The 19,232-nt window shown below is 47.6% G+C and overlaps 1 protein-coding gene across 8 annotated transcripts in view; it reads left to right on the top strand.

The window, feature by feature from the left end:
• CCDC33 (coiled-coil domain containing 33) overlaps positions 1–19,232 on the top strand; it is a 190,115-nt gene that overhangs the window by 60,711 nt on the left and 110,172 nt on the right. The gene's annotated exons all lie outside the window — the stretch shown is intronic.

Below are 19,232 nucleotides of genomic sequence, written 5' to 3'. Positions count from 1 at the left end.
GCCTCACCTGAGTGACCACTCCTTGCTTCTCCAGCACAAGCTAAGGCAGGCCCCAGTCCTGCAAAGCACTACAGGCCCCAGAGCCTGACTCCTGCCCATACTCCTGACATCCCCGTATTATAAGAAGATTGGAAAGCTGGACCATTTTTAAAATGTATTTATTAAATAGTGTTAATGAAATGTTTACAAATACCAGTATACAACACAAATCCCACCCATGCAAATTAAAGCATAGCTGAAAAGAACAAGATGCCTGTGGAAGGCAAGTACAGAAGGAAGAGCAAAAGGAGGACCCCTGTTATCTTCTGAGCATAGAATCATAAAACCATAGAGTTGGAAGGGATCCCAAGGGTCATCTAGTCCAACCCCCTGCAAGGCAGGAAACGCCGCTGATGAATCTGTTATATGTGGCCTATCCGACCAAGCATGTGGGGGCGTCGCTGAAATTTGAAACTCCAAGATCCGCCACTGCATCCGACCTCTGCTTTAAAATCTCCAAGGAAGAAGAGGTCACCCCCTTTTCTAAGGAGATCCCACTGGGCCTAGGGAGGAAGAGGAGGGAGCTGAGAGGCAGGGCCACTGCCTGGCCTGCTTCTAAGTAAGAAGGCAGGCGGGCAGGCGGGGGGCTGGTGCAAGTCACAATGAGGGTGGGGAGAAGCTCCCCATTCATCCAAATGGGGCAGCCTCCACAGGCTGTTGATATCCCTTGATGCTGTAATTAAGCCCAAATGGTCTCCTCCATGGGCTTTGCCATGAGCCAGGGAGGAGGTGAGAGAGAAGACAAATTCCTTCCCCCATTAGTTTTCTCACCTGGAGATGCTTCTGCTGGAGCCAAAATTTCTCACCCTGGAAAACACTTGTCTCTTAGGCCTTTGTGTTTTCAACCCACTCACAAGATGAATGGATGCAAAGACTTTTCATGGTCAAATGTGAGAATACAGACTGCTCCTTGGTGCAAGTGGCTGACAACTGGTTTCATCACCAGAAGGTGGCTTTTGAATGGCTGCTGCAATATTTGGATTAAGGGTGTCAGGAGTATGGGCAGGAGTCAGGCTCTGGAGCCTGTAGTGCTTTGCAGGACTGGGGCCTGCCTCAGCTTGTGCTGGAGAGGCAAGGAGTGGTCACTCAGGTGAGGCCACTTGATACCTCACTGCACCTGGTGGCAGGAGCTGGGAGGGATAAAAGCCCAGGTTGCATCTGGCCTCTTGCTCCTTGGACCCTTGCCTTGCCGACGCCTTTCTCCTTGGACCCTCGCCTTGCCAACACCTTGATCCTCGACCCTTGGACCTCTGCCTTGCCGACGCCTTGCTCCTTGACTCCCAGACCTTCACCTCTGCCTTGCTCCTTGCCCCGGCGACTGCCTGCTGCTGGACCCTCAGCCCTGCACCTGGTCCTGCTTCTACACCACCATCTTGCCTCTGGTTCTGACGTCCTCAGCCAGGGCTTCAACCGCCCGCCGACCGGACCGCGACAAAGGGTTGGGGATAAGAACATAAGAAGAACCTGATGGATCAGGTCAATGGCCACCCTGTTCTAGCACCCTGTTGTCACTAGACCAGTTGCCCACAAGCAGGATTCAAGCACAAGAGCCCTCTCTCCTCCTGTGGCTTCCAGCCACTGGCATTCAGAAGCACGGCCGCCTCTTCGACCATGGAGGCAGAGCAGAAACCATCTTGGCTAGTAGCCGTGGATAGCCTTTTTCTTCATGGTTGTCCCATCCTCTTTCAAGACCATCTAGGTTGGTGGCCATCACCGCCTCCTGTGGGAGGGAGTTCCATAGTTTATCTATGCGCTGCTTAAAGAAGGACTTTTTTTTACCTCTCATGACTCTTCCAATCTTCAGCTTCATTAGATGTCCTCGAATTCTAGTGTTACAATGCTGAGCAGTTGTGCATCTCTGGGTCCTGGAAGAAAGGGGCTTTTTTAGGATCCTAGGAAGCTGCCTTGTACTGAGTCAGGCCTTATACAGTACTGGTCCATGTTGCTCAATGTGGACAATACCTGGAGAAGCTGGAGGTGTAACCTGGGACCTGCTGCTTGCAGGACAAATGCTCTGTCGCTGAGCTATGGGTGGGTGGGGGCCTCTATGGGCCACGACTCCAACTTTTCCACACCCTCTGCATCTCCATATTTTACCATTTATATTGTTATGGCATTTCTGTCTGAAGCCGCACTGGAAAAATATTTGAACAAGAATCACAGGAAATGCCTGGGTGAAAAGGCAGGGAGTCTTTCTCAACCCTGGACCCGCCTGGAGGCAGGAGTGACATTCAAAGCAGCGAGAAAGCAACAATGTGTGAGATTAAAACCAAGAATGCTTCAGAGCTCATGCTTCTCACCCCCACCCCATTTATTGACCCTCCCCTCTCCAAGCCTTAACAACACACACAGTCTAGGAGGAGCTATCTGTGCATTTGCTGTGCCAAAGACCCAGATGAAAGTGAGATGAAATTGCTGTGATTCAGGCTGCTGCCTGCCGTGGACTTAAGAGGTCAGCGCTATTAGATCAGAATCCACAAGAGGCTGATCTATCCAGCATCTTCTGCACCAAACCAAGATCCCTCATGTGGCCATAAGGCAGGGGCGTACCCAGGATCAAAATTAGGGGGGAGCAAGGGGAGGGACCAAGGCACAGGAGGGGAGGGGCCACAGTGGGAATGTGGGCAGGGCTACGTGGCCTGCGCCTTTCAGCTCTTCCGAGGAGGCGGCCCCAGGCTCTGCTCCCCGCGCGAAGCTCCAGAGGCACACAGGGAGCATAAGCCTGGGGCTGCCACGCTGCGCCCCTCAGCCTTTTGCTTCCGGGGGGGGCAATTGCCCCCCCTGCCTATGCCCATGAGGCATACCCATGTTACATGCCACCCCAACCTCCAAGTGGGGAGAGAGTAGGGGTTCCTGCGCTTGCCCAGAGTTCAGTTTCCTTGGAATGAAGGACAGGGGGTCCTCTTTAGGATAGATGGATTTATCAGAGGATGTAGGGGTTCAAATTTCCTCCTACAGGAAATGCTAACACCAGTGTTTCATGCACCCCAGCCTCTGAGCGGTGAGCAATTCCAGTGGTTCAGTATCCTTGGAATGAAGGTCAGAATGTGGTGTAATATAGGAAACATGGTTTTATACGCACATCTATACAAGGTGGAGGGACCACAGCATTGACACCCCAACAGATCTTGCTCCTCCATTAGTTGCACCTTCTCTGTGTCTTGCTTCCAGCTCAGCCCTCACACACCATTTGGCTTTCATTCTCCTACCGGTACCTAGCAGCTGGGTGGAGGAAAGGCCCATCTTTAGCCTGGAGGGCCCCATCACTTAGTTGCAGCTCGTGCAGGCTGGCTCCTTCTTTTGGGGTGCTGAGGAGGACACTTAGCTGATGAGGACCAGCTACGGTCATTGGCCTACAAAGAGACTTGCCCGACCAGTTTAGCAGTAGAATCCTACTTCAGATTCTAATCCTCACAGGATATAGGGCCCACAAAGATTGGAAGGGACCCAGAGCATCATCTAGACTTCCCCTCCCCGAAAGCCCACAATACCCTGGTTAGGAAGTCAGGTGCTTAGAGTCCTGCTGTACCAGATCAATGGAATGGCCTGATCCAGCAGACTCTTCTGGTGTTCTGATGCTATGACAAACAGGAGCAACTGTGGGTGGAGGATATTTGCACATCTCACAAATTAGACCTGCCACGTGCACCAGCCAGGTGTCGTGAGTAGCCATGGTGAGGAGAACTGGTGCAGAAATATATATATAGGCTATTGTTTGCAGGAATGCCGCCTCGATCTCTGAGAGTGGCATAAAGAGCGGTGGGCAGTGTTAAGATCCAGGCAGACCTTGGCCTAAGAGGAGCCCCTAATGAGGCTGTTGCTAGGCAGAGGGAAAGCTGCATCATTATGCAATGTGAATTAGCAAAAGATACAAATGAGAGGGAGGCTTGGGCACATTGTCAATCAAAGGCTAATTTGCACATGAATGGCACTTCCCCCCTTGTATCAAAATAGCTCCTTTTGAAATGGGAGGTGTTTGGTTTTTTTAAAACAAACAAACAAACAAAACAAATCCCACCTTTATTGGGTGGGTTGCCTCCAGTAAAACACTAACTGTGAATCCTTGAAAGCATTTGTTTTAAAAACAAAAACAAAACCTTAATATTAAAGGAATGAATACAGCAGATGAGCATCTAAATCAAGGGAAGTAATAGTACCACTGTATTCTGCTCTGGTCAGACCTCACCTGGAGTACTGTGTCCAGTTCTGGGCACCACAGTTCAAAAAGGATACTGACAAGCTGGAACGTGTCCAAAATGGTTAAAAGCTTGGAAACAATGCCTTATGAGGAACGGCTTAGGGAGCTGGGCATGTTTAGCCTGGAGAAGAGAAGGTTAAGGAGTGATATGATAGCCATGTTCAAATATATAAAAGGATGTCATATAGAGGAGGGTGAAAGGTTGTTTTCTGCTGCTCCAGAGAAGCGGACACGGAGCAATGGATTCAAACTATAAGAAAGAAGCTTCCACCTAAACATTAGGAAGAACTTCCTGACAGTAAGAGCTGTTCGACAGTGGAATTTGCTGCCAAGAAGTGTGGTGGAGTCTCCTTCTTTGGAGGTCTTTAAGCGGAGGCTTGACAGCCATATGTCAAGAATGCTTTGATGGTGTTTCCTGCTTGGCAGGGGGTTGGACTGGATGGCCCTTGTGGTCTCTTCCAACTCTATGATTCTATGATTCTATGAATTAAAGAGCTGCTCTGGTTTGCCAAAAGCGGCTTAGTCATGCTGGCCACATGACCTGGAAGCTATACGCTTCCAGAGTCGGTCACGACTGGATCTAATGGTCAGGGGTCTCTTTACCTTTAGAAACCATTTGAATATCAAAAAACATGTTGTAGAGTTGGAGAAAGCTCAGAAAAGATCAGCCAAAATGATCCTGCTCTATGAAAGAAGGTTGCAGCATTTGGGACTTTTTTGTTTAGAGAAAGGCGAGGAAGAGGCAACATGATAGACATTTATAAGATTTTGCCTGGTGTGGAGAAAGCGGACAGAGAAAAGTTTTTCTCCCTCTCTCATAACACTAGAAAATGTGGGTACCCCATGAAGCTGAATGTCGGAAGATTCAAGACAGATAAAAAGAAGTCCTTCTTCACGCAGCGTAGAGTTAAAGTTTAAGCTATGGAACTCACTCCCACAGGAGGCAGGGAGGGCTCTTGTGCTGAGGTCCTGCGTGCAGGATTCCCACTGGGGCATCTGGTTGGCCCCTGTGAGAACAGGATGCAGGACTAGGTGGGCTACTGGCCTGATTCAGCAGGCTCTTCTGATTTTACATTCGGTCTGGTATTTGTTGCGTACAGCACTGTTTCCATTCCGCTGCAATTGCTGTCCACTGTAGCAAAATTAGGTAAGTTATGTCATGAATTATATTGTTCCACCCCATTAATTTCACTGCAATGGAAACCCAGTGCAAATGGTGTGTGTGTGTGTGTGTGTGTGTGTGTGTGTGAGATCAATTATGTACCATCTGTGAACTGAAAGCGACAGCAACAGTGCATATTGATCATTAGCAGCTGGGTTGATTTCCATTTCAAGCACATGACTTATCAATGAAGATGGGCAATTTCCACTCCTGTTTCTGTTTGGATCAGAATTCTCCAAGTGTTCAACTTCTACTATCAAACAAAAAGACACATAAACATGTGAATATGTGTGCACAGAGGTAACATTTCCAGGGCAATTTCTCAGGGTGGCTCTTACTTCAGTGGTGTCTCTAGCCTTAGGCAGGGGCTTGATTTGTCAAAGCTAAATTTTTGAGCATGGACACTGGTCCTGCCATTCTTTTAGGACTTTCAGAGGTGATGTGAAAGAGATTTCAGAGTCAGTCCAATTGAATGCATTCCTTGCCTCCTGCCCCCGTGGAAGTGCTGAAGAAGTGAAAGCCGTAACAATTGTAGCCAACATATTGTGTGTGTCCCCCCCCCCCCCAGGCTCCTGGTTTTCAATTACATTATGTCCATTTTAATTCCTGCTCCTCTCTAATTTTATTCATCGCTGATGCAAGCAGTCTCAACAGCATTTGGTGGGTTGTAAAAGCCAGCTCTGTGCATCTGTTCATGGCTCGCTGAGATGAGAAATGAGTTCTGTGCCTCTTGCCGGGTGTGTGGGGCTGCTAGCATTTGAAGAATGCCCTAAGGACTTTCTATCAAAATGTTTGTAGTAGCCAGTGGAGGAGGGTAATTATTATTTGAGGAACACAAGTTGGGGGAGTGTGCAAGGAATTGTGGGGGGCATAGGGTTGCCAGACTCAATAGAGGACAGGACTTCTGCGCCTTTAATTGCCCTGTTCTCTTTTGAGTCTGGAAACCTTAAAGAGAAACCAGCAGACCTTTTGTTTCATTTCCAAGCAAAGGGTCTGCTGGTTTCTCTTTAAGGTTTCCAGACTCAAAAGAGAGCAGGGCAATTAAAGGCACAGAAGTCCTGTCCTCTATTGAGTCTGGCAACCCTAGGGGGGGGCAGTAGTTTCCCCTTTACAGCACTGTGGGGTTACAGTGCACCATCACTTCTGACACAGGGCCTGGACTGAAAACATACCTTGCTGAACCTGTCTAAGCAGGTGTAGGGCGTGGCCAGTGCCTGGATAGGTGACATAAGAAAGGGGGGTACACATATAAAGAGTGGGGGACATGATGGATGAATGAATGAATGAATTTATTAATACGGTCGCAGACCAGCATCAACACGCACAATATCACAGATCATAAAACATATCAAAAATACAAAGGACAGTATGAATATAACAAGGATTTAAATATAAAAATTAAAATTAATTGTTAGCATACCCCCTGTAGTTAACATTTAGGGGTTTGATCATTATGGGATACCACTTGCTTCCTGCGATTGATTGCAGACACACAGAATTTGGCTACATTTAATGTAGTCTTGGGATTCTTGTCCTCTAGCAGTAGTTTTAAACTATGGTGTTCAGATTCTTTCATGGACTTTTGCAAAACAGGTGTAATAAAAGTCAAACGTATATCCTCATAAAAACGACAACGTAGCAGTACATGTGAAGCAGTTTCTACTTCCATCGAGCCACAAGGGCAGACCCGTGCTGTATGGGAACATGATGCATTTGCTGTGTTTGACATTAAAAAAAATTATTTACTATATTTATATAATATTGTTCTCCAAGCAGGATTTCTGTAATGCTATTTACCCTGTTGCAGCTGCCTCTGAAAATGCTTTGAAATCTTCAAATGGGGCAGAATGTGGCCACCCTGGTGTTTATTAGTTATTAATTTATTAATTTATTGTTTGTTTGTTTGTTTGTTTTATTTCATAAAATGTATACACTGCTTGTTTGTTTAAAAACCAACCCACCAACCTTGAAGTGGTTTGCAAAATGAGGGGGGAGGAGGTGGAAAAATTGGGACATTTAACACCAATTCTACACCATTTATATTGGCTCTGTATGCATTTCTGGGCCCAGCTGAAAATGCTGGTGCTGATCTTTAAAGCCCTTAATGGCTCGGCTCTAAGTTACCTAAAGGGCAGCCTCTAGTTGTCTGCTGTGCCCACTCAAAGAGCTCCACTTCAAAGGTCCTGCTGCTCTCTGGTCACTGGTCAAAACAATTAGGGGTGTAAGGAGGCCTCGCTCTCTATGCATTGCTTTCCACTCTGCGCTGCAGTCATTGCCTGCAGCCCTATTTTTGTTCCGATGCCATCCTCCATGTCTGCCAAAAAGTACTTTATTCATCTTGCTGTCCGTTGGGGCAAAACTATGCAACTTATTTAAGTAATTATGATGTTGCCATTATGTTATCCCACCCCTTTCATTACAGTGCAAAGGAAATGGGATGGCAATGTAGGGGACATGACCATAATCCATTGTTTGCCATTTGCAGACTGACAGCCACAACAACAGTAAATACCAATCATATTCACTGGATTGATTTCCATTCTAGACGTGAGATGAATAAGATGAATAAGAGCGTGTCGGCAATTTCTACTCCTAAATTTTCTGACATCCCCTCTAACAAAGCTTGCAGCCGAGAGACCTTTGTCATCTCAAAATGCACTACCCTGAGTGCATTTCCCATTCTATTGCTTAGGTATTGTCAGGGTTGATGTGACTACTCTTGAGTAACGACCTTCCACATGCTTGTCTTTCAGAAGCTTTTATTGGTGCACATTATTTACAGTGTAACGAATTGCTGGTTTCATGTCTACTCGCTCGAGTCAGATTCCTGCACTGCCCCCCTCTGCGTTCTGGACCAACATAAAAGCATCGGAACTGAGAAGCGCCTCCCTTTCCTCCTCCTCCTCAATTCTGGCATGGGGGGGGGAAGGTCTCCGGTCTGAATGATTCCTGTCCTCTCTTTCCCCCTCCCTCTCTCCCTGCCGATGGAGCGGGGGCTCTTGGATGTTGCCAGAGCCCTGGCACTCTCTTTCAGTTTCCTGACTCCCTCCCTCAGACCCTTCGCTCTCATGAGGGGGGGGGTGTTCTCTGTAAGCCCTCCCTGTTACAGGTATGCAGCCATCAAATAGTTCTGGTGCATGTTGCAAGGACATGCAGAAATGTTGATATCAGTGCAACTGATCAGTGAGAATGGAATAGCAAGACCCCCCTTTGCTCCCCCCCCTGGAGGTGAGGCATGCAAGACCGAGGTGGGGAGGGGCAAATGAAAGGTCCCCCTCCAAACCTTGTTCTAATACTGTAGCTCAGCCACTTCAGAGCAGATGAAAGAAATTCAAGGACCCCTTAATGATTGTTTTCCTCTCTCCTTGAGGAACCAGATTGCCATGAAATCTCCCATTTGTCACGGCCATCCATTGTGCTCCTGGAAGTGAGGAGTAGAGTTTGTGAGGAATTGGGGCATCTGGGGGAACAATGAGCTTTTGAGACCCCAGAAGCAGTTGAGCACATTATCTACTGCAGAAGGAATAGAGTTCAAATTTACGTAGCAGCCGGGTTGCTTTTCTGCTCAGAGGTTCCGCTTGTCTCGGAAGGCATTCATTATTCACACAAAAGCAGCCTTCTGTTGATGGCTTCAACCTTGGCCTGCTTGATGAATCATAGAATTGTAGAGTTCTGCGATTCTAGGATCATCTAGTCTTTCTGGTGCATCCCCTGCAATGCACAAATCACAGCTAAAGCATCTCTGACAGATGGGAATCTCTGCTTAAAAACCTCCAACTTCCAAGGGAGTCCCTTCCACTGTCAAACAAATGTCAGAAAATTCTGACGAGGCACCTAGCGATAAAACAGTAGTGATGCGTCTAAGCCCACCTTCATTTCCTCAAAAGATTTATTATCCTGTCAGGGGTCTTCAGCACAGGAAACTGCCTGGCACTGAGCCCAACCACTGGTCCATCTACTTCAGTGTTTTCTACACTGACTGGCAACAGTTCTCCAGGGTTTCAAATGAGACAGGCTCCCAGCCTGACCTGGAGATGCAGGAAATTGAATTTGGGATATTCAGCCTGCAAAGCAGGTGCTCTAACCACTGAGCCACAGCCTTGCATTTTCAAGTATGGATTACCGTATATCACTTGGGTTTTTAGTTTTGCTTTCAAGAATAAAATAGAGAGTAAAACGTATCATTTTACTCTTTCCTTCCACCACAAGAAGATCGCAAGTCTTGAGACGCAGAAGACATACTTGCTGTTTGTCTGTCTGTCTCAGTATCTCTCTGGAGTGCAGTTTGATGCTAACCAAGTGCTGCCCCTTGCTCAGTCATGCATGTGTAGCTGCATGACGTCAAAATGCGCCGTTCAATTTCCAGCCGCAAAGCGGCAGGCAAAAGTAGGTCACCGAGGCAGGAGAGCTAGAGAGGTTTGGACTTGTTGTGGCTGCCAGGAGAAAGCACTTGTCTAGCTCAATGGCCCCAAAGGTGATTCGCTGCCATGTGCATCTGAGTCCGGCTAAGAGACCAAAGTGAGTTTCTTGTTTGGGTCGAAGGCTGCTTGCTTCCAGTCTGTGAAGAGCTCCTGCAGCCATGTCACTGCACTTAGTGTTTTCAGCAAATTAAGATCCCTTGACTTCCACTCCTTGGGCTTCATTTGGAATCAGACTTGGAAATTATCCTGTCCCTTTCCCGCTGAGAAAATCACTCTTTCCCCCTCTCCCTATGCCCAAAATACCTTTTGGAGGTGTCGGCACCCTGAGCTCCTACATCTTAGACTCAGGTTGTTCAGGATATATGATTTATTTACACATATAGACAACACAGTCTCCACGGTCCCTCATTCCAAGGATAAGTGACTGGAACCAGGGCCAGCTCTAAGGCAAGCCTGGGTGGCGCAAGGCACCAGGGCGCCAGGGCGCATGGGGGGCGCCGCACTGCTGCGCCCATGCCAGCCACGCTGTGCGCTGCGCCCGCCAGACAGCTGCACTGGGAAATGGGGGGGCGCCGGAGGGAAATTCGCACCATGGCGCCAGGGCGCCAGATATTCTTAAGACAGCCCTGACTGGAACATCCTGGAATCTCACACTGTTCATAGATCGGGGTGCCTTGTAACAGTATTAAGAACCTAAAAAGAGCCTGTTGGATCTGGCCAATGGCCCCTAGAGTCCAGCACCCTCTTCTCACAGTGGCCAACAAGATGCCTTTGGGAAACCAGCAAGCAGGACCCTCCCCCCTCCTGCAGTTTCCAGCACCTAGTTTTCAACCGGTATTCCTCTCCTCCTATTCCCTATGATGTTGCTTGAACTCAGTCCCTCCCAAGAGTTCCAACCCTCATGATCCAGGAGCCCTGGGTGATGTCATTCCCAAGCATCTGTCACCCACTGTGAACATTATTACTCAATGCCGAAGTGTGTGTTAATACAAGCAGGAACTGCTCATATTGGTGGAGTAATGGTGTGCTTAAGCGACACCAATAGATTGGATTTCTCATCCATACTTTCTACTTATCCTATCATGCAAATCACACAGCTATTAAACATTTATGGCTCAATAAATGTGATAAGCTCCCCCCTTCCCTGTCTGCAGAAAAATATGGATAATCTTGGTATCTTGCAGGCAGACCATATCCACTTTGCTTCATCCCTCTAAATTCCACCTGAGCCTGGACCAGGTAAGACTCTGGCAGCCTGCTCTAGCTTTCCATCCTTTTTACCATGTCAGTGCCTTTGCCTCAACCATTAAGAACCTTTTAAGGATAATCTGCTCACTCATCATATCCATTTGTACATCACCCAGTAACTGCATTATGGTTAATTCAACAACACTAAAATGCATTGAAGCTTTTTCCTTTAAAAGACTTGTAGCAAGCAAGTACAGGCTTTGTTCGACTCCATCAAGGAACAGCCCTCTTCGCGATTACTCTTATTTTTACACTTGTTTTTGTAAGTTTCTCTGAGCTCACCTTTCTGGAAAAGGGTGTGTGTGAATAAATAGCACAAATAAGGACAACAATCTTGGCATGCCAATTTCTCAGCTTAATATGCTGGGCTCCTGCAGAGAGCGGGTTGTGGAGCATCCTTGCCTTCCTCTGGTCCTCACTTGACCCACGACAGAACGAGGCGCAAACGAAGCAAGAGAATGCTGAGTGGCCAAATGGACTAGAGCAGTTCAGGAAGAATTATGTGGCTTTGGAAGGAATTTGCATTTGCCTTGGAAGCAATAGAGAACCCAACGAGATCTCTTTGGTTCAGTACTGGCCCATGCCAAATGACGTGCAGAGTAAAAAATGGGAAGGATGAGGAAGTGCATGTTTTCATGGAATTGTAGAGCTAGAAGGGACCACCAAGGGTCATCTAGTTCACTCCCTGCAATGCAGGAGTCCTGCCCACAGCTGTCCCTGGGTGGGCACTGCCCACTTCTACCCAGCCATACCCTTCTTTACCTAGCTCTGGTTGCAATTGCAGGAGCTGAGTTTGGTGCTAGCTTCATCTCTCTAGAAGTCACAGACATAGCTGCCAAGTCTCCCGTATTCCCCGGAAAACCCCCGTTTTTCCAGCTATTCCCAGCCCAAAAAAACAGATTTTTTTTGTTTTTTCCCGGTTTATTCTGGCGCAGCAGCCAGTTTGGAACTGGGCGGAGCATGCTCAGAAGTGACTTTTGATGCTGCTCTGCCCAGTTCCAAAATGGCTGCAGCGCGACTTCTGGTGCGGCAGCCATTTTGGAACAGGGCAGAGCAGCATCAAAAGTCGCTTCTGAGCATGCTCCACCCAGTTCCAAAATGGCGACAGCGCTACTTCCGGGATGCTACTTCCGGTCCGATCCCTTATTTTTCAGGCAGGAACTGGCAGGTTTGGTCACAGACACTGTATTATTTCAGTCACCAGTGGGAACATCTAGTTCGACATCCTGTTCTCACCGTGGCCAGCCAGAAAGCCCAATGGGAAACTTGCAAGCAGGACCCAGCCACAAGAGCACTCTCCCATATAAACAGCAGGGGAGCCCACCTAGCCCAGCATCCTGCTCTCTCAATGGCTTGCCAGAGAAACTCTGCCCTCCTGCAGTTCCAAGCAACTGGTAATCAGAAGCATAGAGGCAGAGCATAGCCATCAAGGCTAGTAGCAATCGATAGCTCCATCCTTCCGCCACTCCCATTGTTCCTTAGGTTGGCCTGTTGTTGCGGGTCTGTCCAGAGCACCGCCCACCTCAGTCTCTCCTCCCCGTTTCCACATGCCCCTTCAGTCTTCATTGGGACTCTAAGCACGTTATGATCAGCGCAGCAAGCCCCTGCGGAGCTCATTACCAGAGGCTGGATTCCCTCCTCCAGCTGCGTTGGAATGCCATGAGCTTAATGCTCACTTCTTCCTGGATAATGCCAACAACCGTCTCTCTGTTTCCCAGTTGTGGGTCTTGCTGGGTTTCCCCTCTTCTTTTCCCTTCCAGCCTGGGACTGTGCAGAGACGGGAAGTTCGTTTTTAGAAAGGAATAAATTTGAGTTCAAGATGCTTCCAAAAGGGACTGGTTCCAGTTCACAATTGTCCCTTTCCAAACCAAACTAGTTTGGTTCATGTCCAGTGTACACAGCTCACTTCAAGGGAATCCAAATGATCCTCAGGTGTGTTTTTTAAAAAAGTTGCGTTTTAAGGATTCAGAATGTTACAAGCTGCTGTGCCAAAGTATAAAATAACCAAGTGGAGGCGAAGAAAACATCAAATCAGTGGAATGTGACTTGGTTAATACGTTTCCCTAGCAATTATGTTCTTTAAGCTTAGAGGCCCAAAGAATCTGAAGTTGTTTTTTTTAAATGTAAGAGAACGAACTTGAAGATGAAGTAGAAACTGCAGAAAATTCTGTCACCAAATGAACTTAATTCATGTTCAGTTCACCTGCCGATTATGGAAATCATTCTCGGGGCTTTTTGAACTAATGCAGTGAACTTTGTTCATTTGATGCATTGATTGTGTGAGACAGTAGAATCTGAAAGAGGGACCAAGGCCTTGCTGGGTAGAGGATGGAGAACGGGTTAGTTTGCGAACAGCACCTAGCTTATTTCACAAATGTGCTTTTTTGCCCATCAGTGGCACATGACCACAGAAGGGAAGGGGGACCTCAGGCTGAAAAACGTCCCCCAACCTTGAAGTGCTGCCCTCTTCCCCCTTGTAATGGCATCTCCCCCCAACACCCTTGCCGGTTCTCTATGAGCCAACGGGTCAGGTGTAGTGCTCTCCTGAGCAGCTGATTTAAAACAAAAAGACAAGTTGCTTCCCTGCATGGCGAGGCCAGTGATCAGAAAAGCCAAGTCTATGTGCCCGAAGCCTTTAGCTCCTTCTGGATTTTCGCATTGAGATTGCTCCTTTGATTTGGGTGTGAGTGTGGAGAGAGCAGAATTTCTGAGCAGCTCTATTGATCGTTGCCTCCAGCTCACCCAAGGTGGGTGTGGGTGTGTAAAGATTTCTGTGTGCTGTTTGGCTTCTAGGATCTCCACGCCAAGGGCTCTGTCTGTCTGTCTGCTGAGCTGCCTCTACCTGCTTCCCCCCCCTCCCGCCGCTTTGCCATGAAAAGCTGAGTGGGGAAAGTGCATCCTTTCATCCATTATTGATGCCTTAGTGGTCCAACCAGATCTTTTGGGGATGGAGAGTGGGAGGGGAGGGGAGCAAGATTAAAAGGGTCATGTGATCAGGCAGCATGCAATTTTCCTAGAGGGCCAGATATCCGCCTAAGCTAAGAGAGGACCAATTACTGGATGAAATGCCAGCAGCTACACTTAAGAGGCGAAAGCGGTTTTTTAAAAAAACGAGGAGGAGGGGTGGTGGACCCAGGGTGGTTGCAGGGCAGCATTTCCCCCTCTAAAGCAGGCATCCCATTAACACATTGTGGGGGACTGTGACTCCATTAAGATGGCCTCCCCAGCAATGGGTGATATCAAATGGCTTGTGAAGAAATGGTCATTAATTTTTCATTGCTTGGAGGAGAGGGGAGTTTGGCGGGGGGGGGAGATTTTAAAGGCAGAGTAGCCCAGAGCAACAGCTGGGGAGATGCACAAGAACATCCCAGGGACAAGGGGCAAAGCCACTTATCCATCTGGTGTCGAAGGCAGCCCAGCTCCAAGGCTGCCAGATGAGTCCCTCTCGCTTTGTCTGGTGGGGCTCAGAAATTGCTCCTGACCCTGAAGGCGTTCTCTCTCTCTCTCTCTCTCTCTCTCTCTCTCTCTCTCTCTCTCTCTCTCTCTCTCTGTGTATGTGTGTGTGTGTGTGTGCCATCTTGCAACCATTTCAAGAAATGGTTACGTCCACTGCGGTCTTTGCTTGAGATTCAGAAGGGGGTGAGAATGCCAGGGCCTTCATTTGATTAGCAGACAGAAAACATATGAATCTGAGTCCAACCAATAGGCTGCATTTCAGTTCAGCTGTTGGTTTGGGAAACGAAACAAAAGAAAAAAAATCCTTCCAGTAGCACCTTAGAGACCAACTAAGTTTGTCATTGGTATGAGCTTTTGTGCAGAGCCTAGGGCTTGCCGATCAGAAGGTCTGTGGTTTGAATCCCCGCGACAGGGTGAGCTCCCGTTGCTTGGTCCCAGCTCCTGCCAACCTTGCAGTTCAAAAGCACATCAAAGTGCAAATAGATAAATAGGTACTGCTCCAGCAGGAAGGTAAACGGCGTTTCCGTGCGCTGCTCTGGTTCACCAGAAGCGGCTTTGTCATGCTGGCCACATGACCCGGAAGCTGTACGCCAGCTCCCTTGGCCAATAAAGCGAGATGAGCGCCGCAACCCCAGAGTCGTCCACAACTGGACCTAATGGTCAGGGGTTCCTTTACCTTTAAGGTGCTACTGGAATGAATTTTTTTAAATTTTGTTTCGACTACAGCAGACCAACATGGCTACCTACCTGTAACTGGGAAATGAAAATTCAGTACATTGGCATGAAAACAGTGGACTGTACCAATTCTTCCCTGGTTCCTAGACTCAGGTTCTCAGGCTCAGGAGGCAGGACTGGAACCAGACCATATGCAAGGCAGGTTCAATATATTCCCAGGTATGCATCCCTCTAATTTAGCACTTCAGTGCAAAACCAATCAGACACACCCCTAGGAAATAGAGGAGTTTGATTCATTCCATGGTTGTGGTGGATGGGGTACAGCATGACCTTTCTGTATTGGACTTCTTTCTCTGCACCGCTTAAAGGAAAACTAAAATTCATGGATATATAATTTCATGCAGTTAGGGGCTATCAATGGCTGCTGGCTATGAAGGCTCTGCTCTGCCCCCCTAGTTGGAGGCAATAATGCTTCTGAATCCCAGTTGCTGGGAACTGCAGGAGTGTTGCCCTTGTGCTCAGATCCTGCTTGCTGGCTTCCTTTTGGTGCATCTGGCTGGCCACTGTGAGAACAGGATGCCGAACTAGATGGGCCATCGGCCTGATCCAGCAGGGCTCTTCCTATGTGAAGGAGCGTCTCCACCCCCCCCCATCGTTCTGCCCAGACACTGAGGTCCAGTGCCTAGGGCTTTCTGGCGGTGCCCTCGCTGCAAGAAACCAAGTTGCAGGGAACCAGGCAGAGGGCCTTTTCGGTAGTGGCACCCACCTTGTGGAATGCCCTCCTACCAGATATCAAAGAGAAAAACAACTACTGTACCAGAGTTTTAGAAGACATCTGAAGGCAGCCCTGTTTAGGGAAGCTTTTAATGTTTAACAGACCATTGCAGGGCAGTCTCGAGCAGGTCGGGCGCCCTGGCGCTGAGAGGCGCGGAGATCACTCCGGCGCCCTCGCAGCGCGCAGTATGGCTTCCGCGCGGCTTTGCCACGCAGCACACCGCCTACCAGGACTACACCTAGAGCCAGCCCTGGACCATTGTATTTTAATATTTTGTTGGAAGCCGCCCAGAGTGGCTGGGGAAACCCAGCCAGATGGGTGGGATACAAATAATATATTGTTGTTGTTGTTGTTATTATTATTATTATTATTATTATTATTATTATTATTATTTCTGCTCTGGCAGTAATTGCCACTTTTTAAAAGAAGAAGAAGAATAAAGAGAGTTTCTTAGATTTTGCACAGAATAAACAGCATAAATGGATAATTATGGAACACTATATAAATGCTGGGAACTTGCTAATTAGCACTCTGGTACCTGCTCATGGTTCCCCTTTTGTGAATGCTCCTTGATGGGGGTTCTTAACCCTTCCTCTCCCTTCCCCGCCTCTCTCTCCCCCAAGTACCTGCTTCCCCTCTTCATCATTCCTTCAGGGAATTAGTTCTTTGGTGTGTGTGATAATAGGCGCTCATATAAATGGATAGCAAAGACCTTGGTAATGATGGCTGTTTCCAAGGAACACTGCGGCAAGAGTGAAGTGTAAATAATGGTGTTGATTAGCTGGATCACCACAAGCCCAAAATTAAAATGCAGTCTCAGCAAGGCTCTGAAAGCAGGTAAAACATGTCTGTTTCCCAGAAGGGACAGAGTGATAGATTCCCCATTATGTACATACTAGCAGTGATGGCACCTGCCAAGATAGTGAAGGAGCATGGCACATCAGTGGTGCTCTTGGTGGAACCCGTGTTGTGGAATGCCCTCCGTGCTGAGCCATGAGAGGTGCCCTCTGAACTGGCAGGCCGGCATTGCCTCAAACGGAATCTCTTGCTCCAATCATTGTGCTTTTATGGGATTGTTCTGTTGCATATTTTAATTTTTTAATTGTATCTTTAATTATATTTTAATGCTTTAACAGGATTGTTTTCTTGGTGATTTTAACTAAGGTGTATTTATAATTATTTGTGCATTTCAACAATGTGGCAGAAAGGCTTTTGTAAAATGCTTAGAAGCTTACATGAGGAGGAGTCATTTTGCTATGTATTCATTCTCTCTCTCTCTCTCTGATGTGTGTGTGTTCTCCAACTGTTCCGGCCAGTTTTCCTGTTTCCAGTTTTACATGCTTTTTCAGAAAGAAGCCCTGTCATATTGAATTGGGCTTGCTACTTATAACTGTGTTTAGGATGGCAGGTAGCTTTTGTGAGAAGTTAGTTTTCCCTTTAAGAAATAGCACACACACACACAGCTTAAATGAGTCACATTTCCTCTTCTCTGTTTCTCATTTGACCCTTTCTTCAAATTTAGAGCAGCTTCCATGAATCAGACAAGTCTTTAGCCTTGACACTTGAAAACATGGCTGCTCTCCAGTTTCAATCTGGTTTCCCTGGAAACCCCAGAGTCGCCTGCTACTTAGCTGTTTGTGGGAAGCCAGAGCTGAACCATCAGTAGAGGTGGCTGCTACCAAGTGGGAGTGCTAGGGAGCAAGGCAAGGAGGCCAACAGTACGTGGCACCACAGCTAATGGCAGACAGAGCCAACTCAGCCTAGTTTTGTCCCCCTCCTCCCCCTACTTGCTGAGCTCTAAGGGGCAACACTGAGACTAAGAGGAGGAACCCAATAGGCATAGAACCATGGAATCAGAGAGTTGGAAGGGATCCCAAGGGTCATCTAGTACAACCTCCTGCAAAGGAAGAATCTCAACTAAATAATCCATGACAGATGGCCATAGAACCTTTGCCGCATCACACTGACTCTAGATCCTTTGCACATGTACTACTGACAAGCCAGGTGTCCCCCACCTTATACTGGTGTAACGTGCTTTTTCTATATAAGTGTAGAACCTGAAATTTGTCCCTATTGAAATTCATGTTGTTACTTTGGGCCCAGTTCTCCAATCTGTTAAGATCATATTGAATCTTGATTCTGTCTTCTGTGGCATTAGCTACCCTCCCAGTTTGGTGCAGACCCAGTGTCCCTATTTTTCAGGGGAATCTCTGATTTAGAGATGCCATCCCAGTTTCTGATTTGATCCCAGAATGTCCCACTTTCCCTTAGGATGTCCCTATTTTCATTGGAGAAATGTTGGAGGGTATGTAGTTATCCGACCCCTGAACCATCTGAAGGCAATCCTGTATATGGAAGTTTTTTTAAAAAAATGTTTAATGTTTTATTATGTTTTTATATATGTTGGAAGCCAGCCAGAGTAGCTGGGGCAACCCAGTAAGATGTGTGGGGCACAAATAGTAAAATTATCATTATGGAATGGGACATCCCTATTTTCATCAGAGAAATGTGGGAGGGTATGTTGGTGTCATTACGAAGGTGAGGGCGATTTTGTCTGGGTGGCTGGAAGGAAGCTATGGTTGAAAGGTGACCCTCTTGGCATATATCCTTTAACACCATGTCCTGCTCTGTCCCAGTTCCCAGGCTGGCCAGTTTGGTCACGTAGCAACAAAATGGATTATCAAGCCAGGCCCTCCTGAGAGTGCATGGCAGGAGGAAGGGAATAAAGCAGACTTTCAAACACCCTTCAATTCTGATTTCATTAAGGCGGCTTATGCGGCTTGAGTCAGAAAAGAGCCTCTGTTTGCTGTTTCAAGGCCTCCCAGATTTAGCGGCCTGGTATTTGTGATTTAACAGGATTATGTTGCCGCTTTGCAGTGGGTTGTATAAGATCCAGCGTGGTACCTAGATTTGTGCCATGCCTAGTGGAAGGTGTTTGAATGCATATAAAGTTGTAGCCAGTGCTAGTCTTATGCCTTGAAATGCACGAACCACAGTCCTGACAACAAAGCACTTTGCAACTCAGAGCAAAGGTCTGAACCTGGGAATACACTGATCTGTAATGCAGTCTTGGGGCCACTGCACAGCATTCTTTCTCGGAAAGCCGAAGTCCGCCTTGATCTGTGATGGTTCGCTCAGCATCACCCACCCAGTTGTTGGGGCCAGTGTGGTGTAATAGGTAGAGTCTTGGACTATGACTTGGCAGATGAGGCTTTGAATGGTGCTCAGTGGGCGACCTTGGGTCATCCACCGCCTTCT

This window comes from Zootoca vivipara, chromosome Z1, assembly GCF_965207765.1.
Source record: "Zootoca vivipara chromosome Z1, rZooViv2.hap1.1, whole genome shotgun sequence".
NCBI lineage: Eukaryota > Metazoa > Chordata > Lepidosauria > Squamata > Lacertidae > Zootoca > Zootoca vivipara.
Note: the sequence above shows the minus strand (reverse complement) of the source record. Positions and strands in the feature narration are given on the sequence as shown.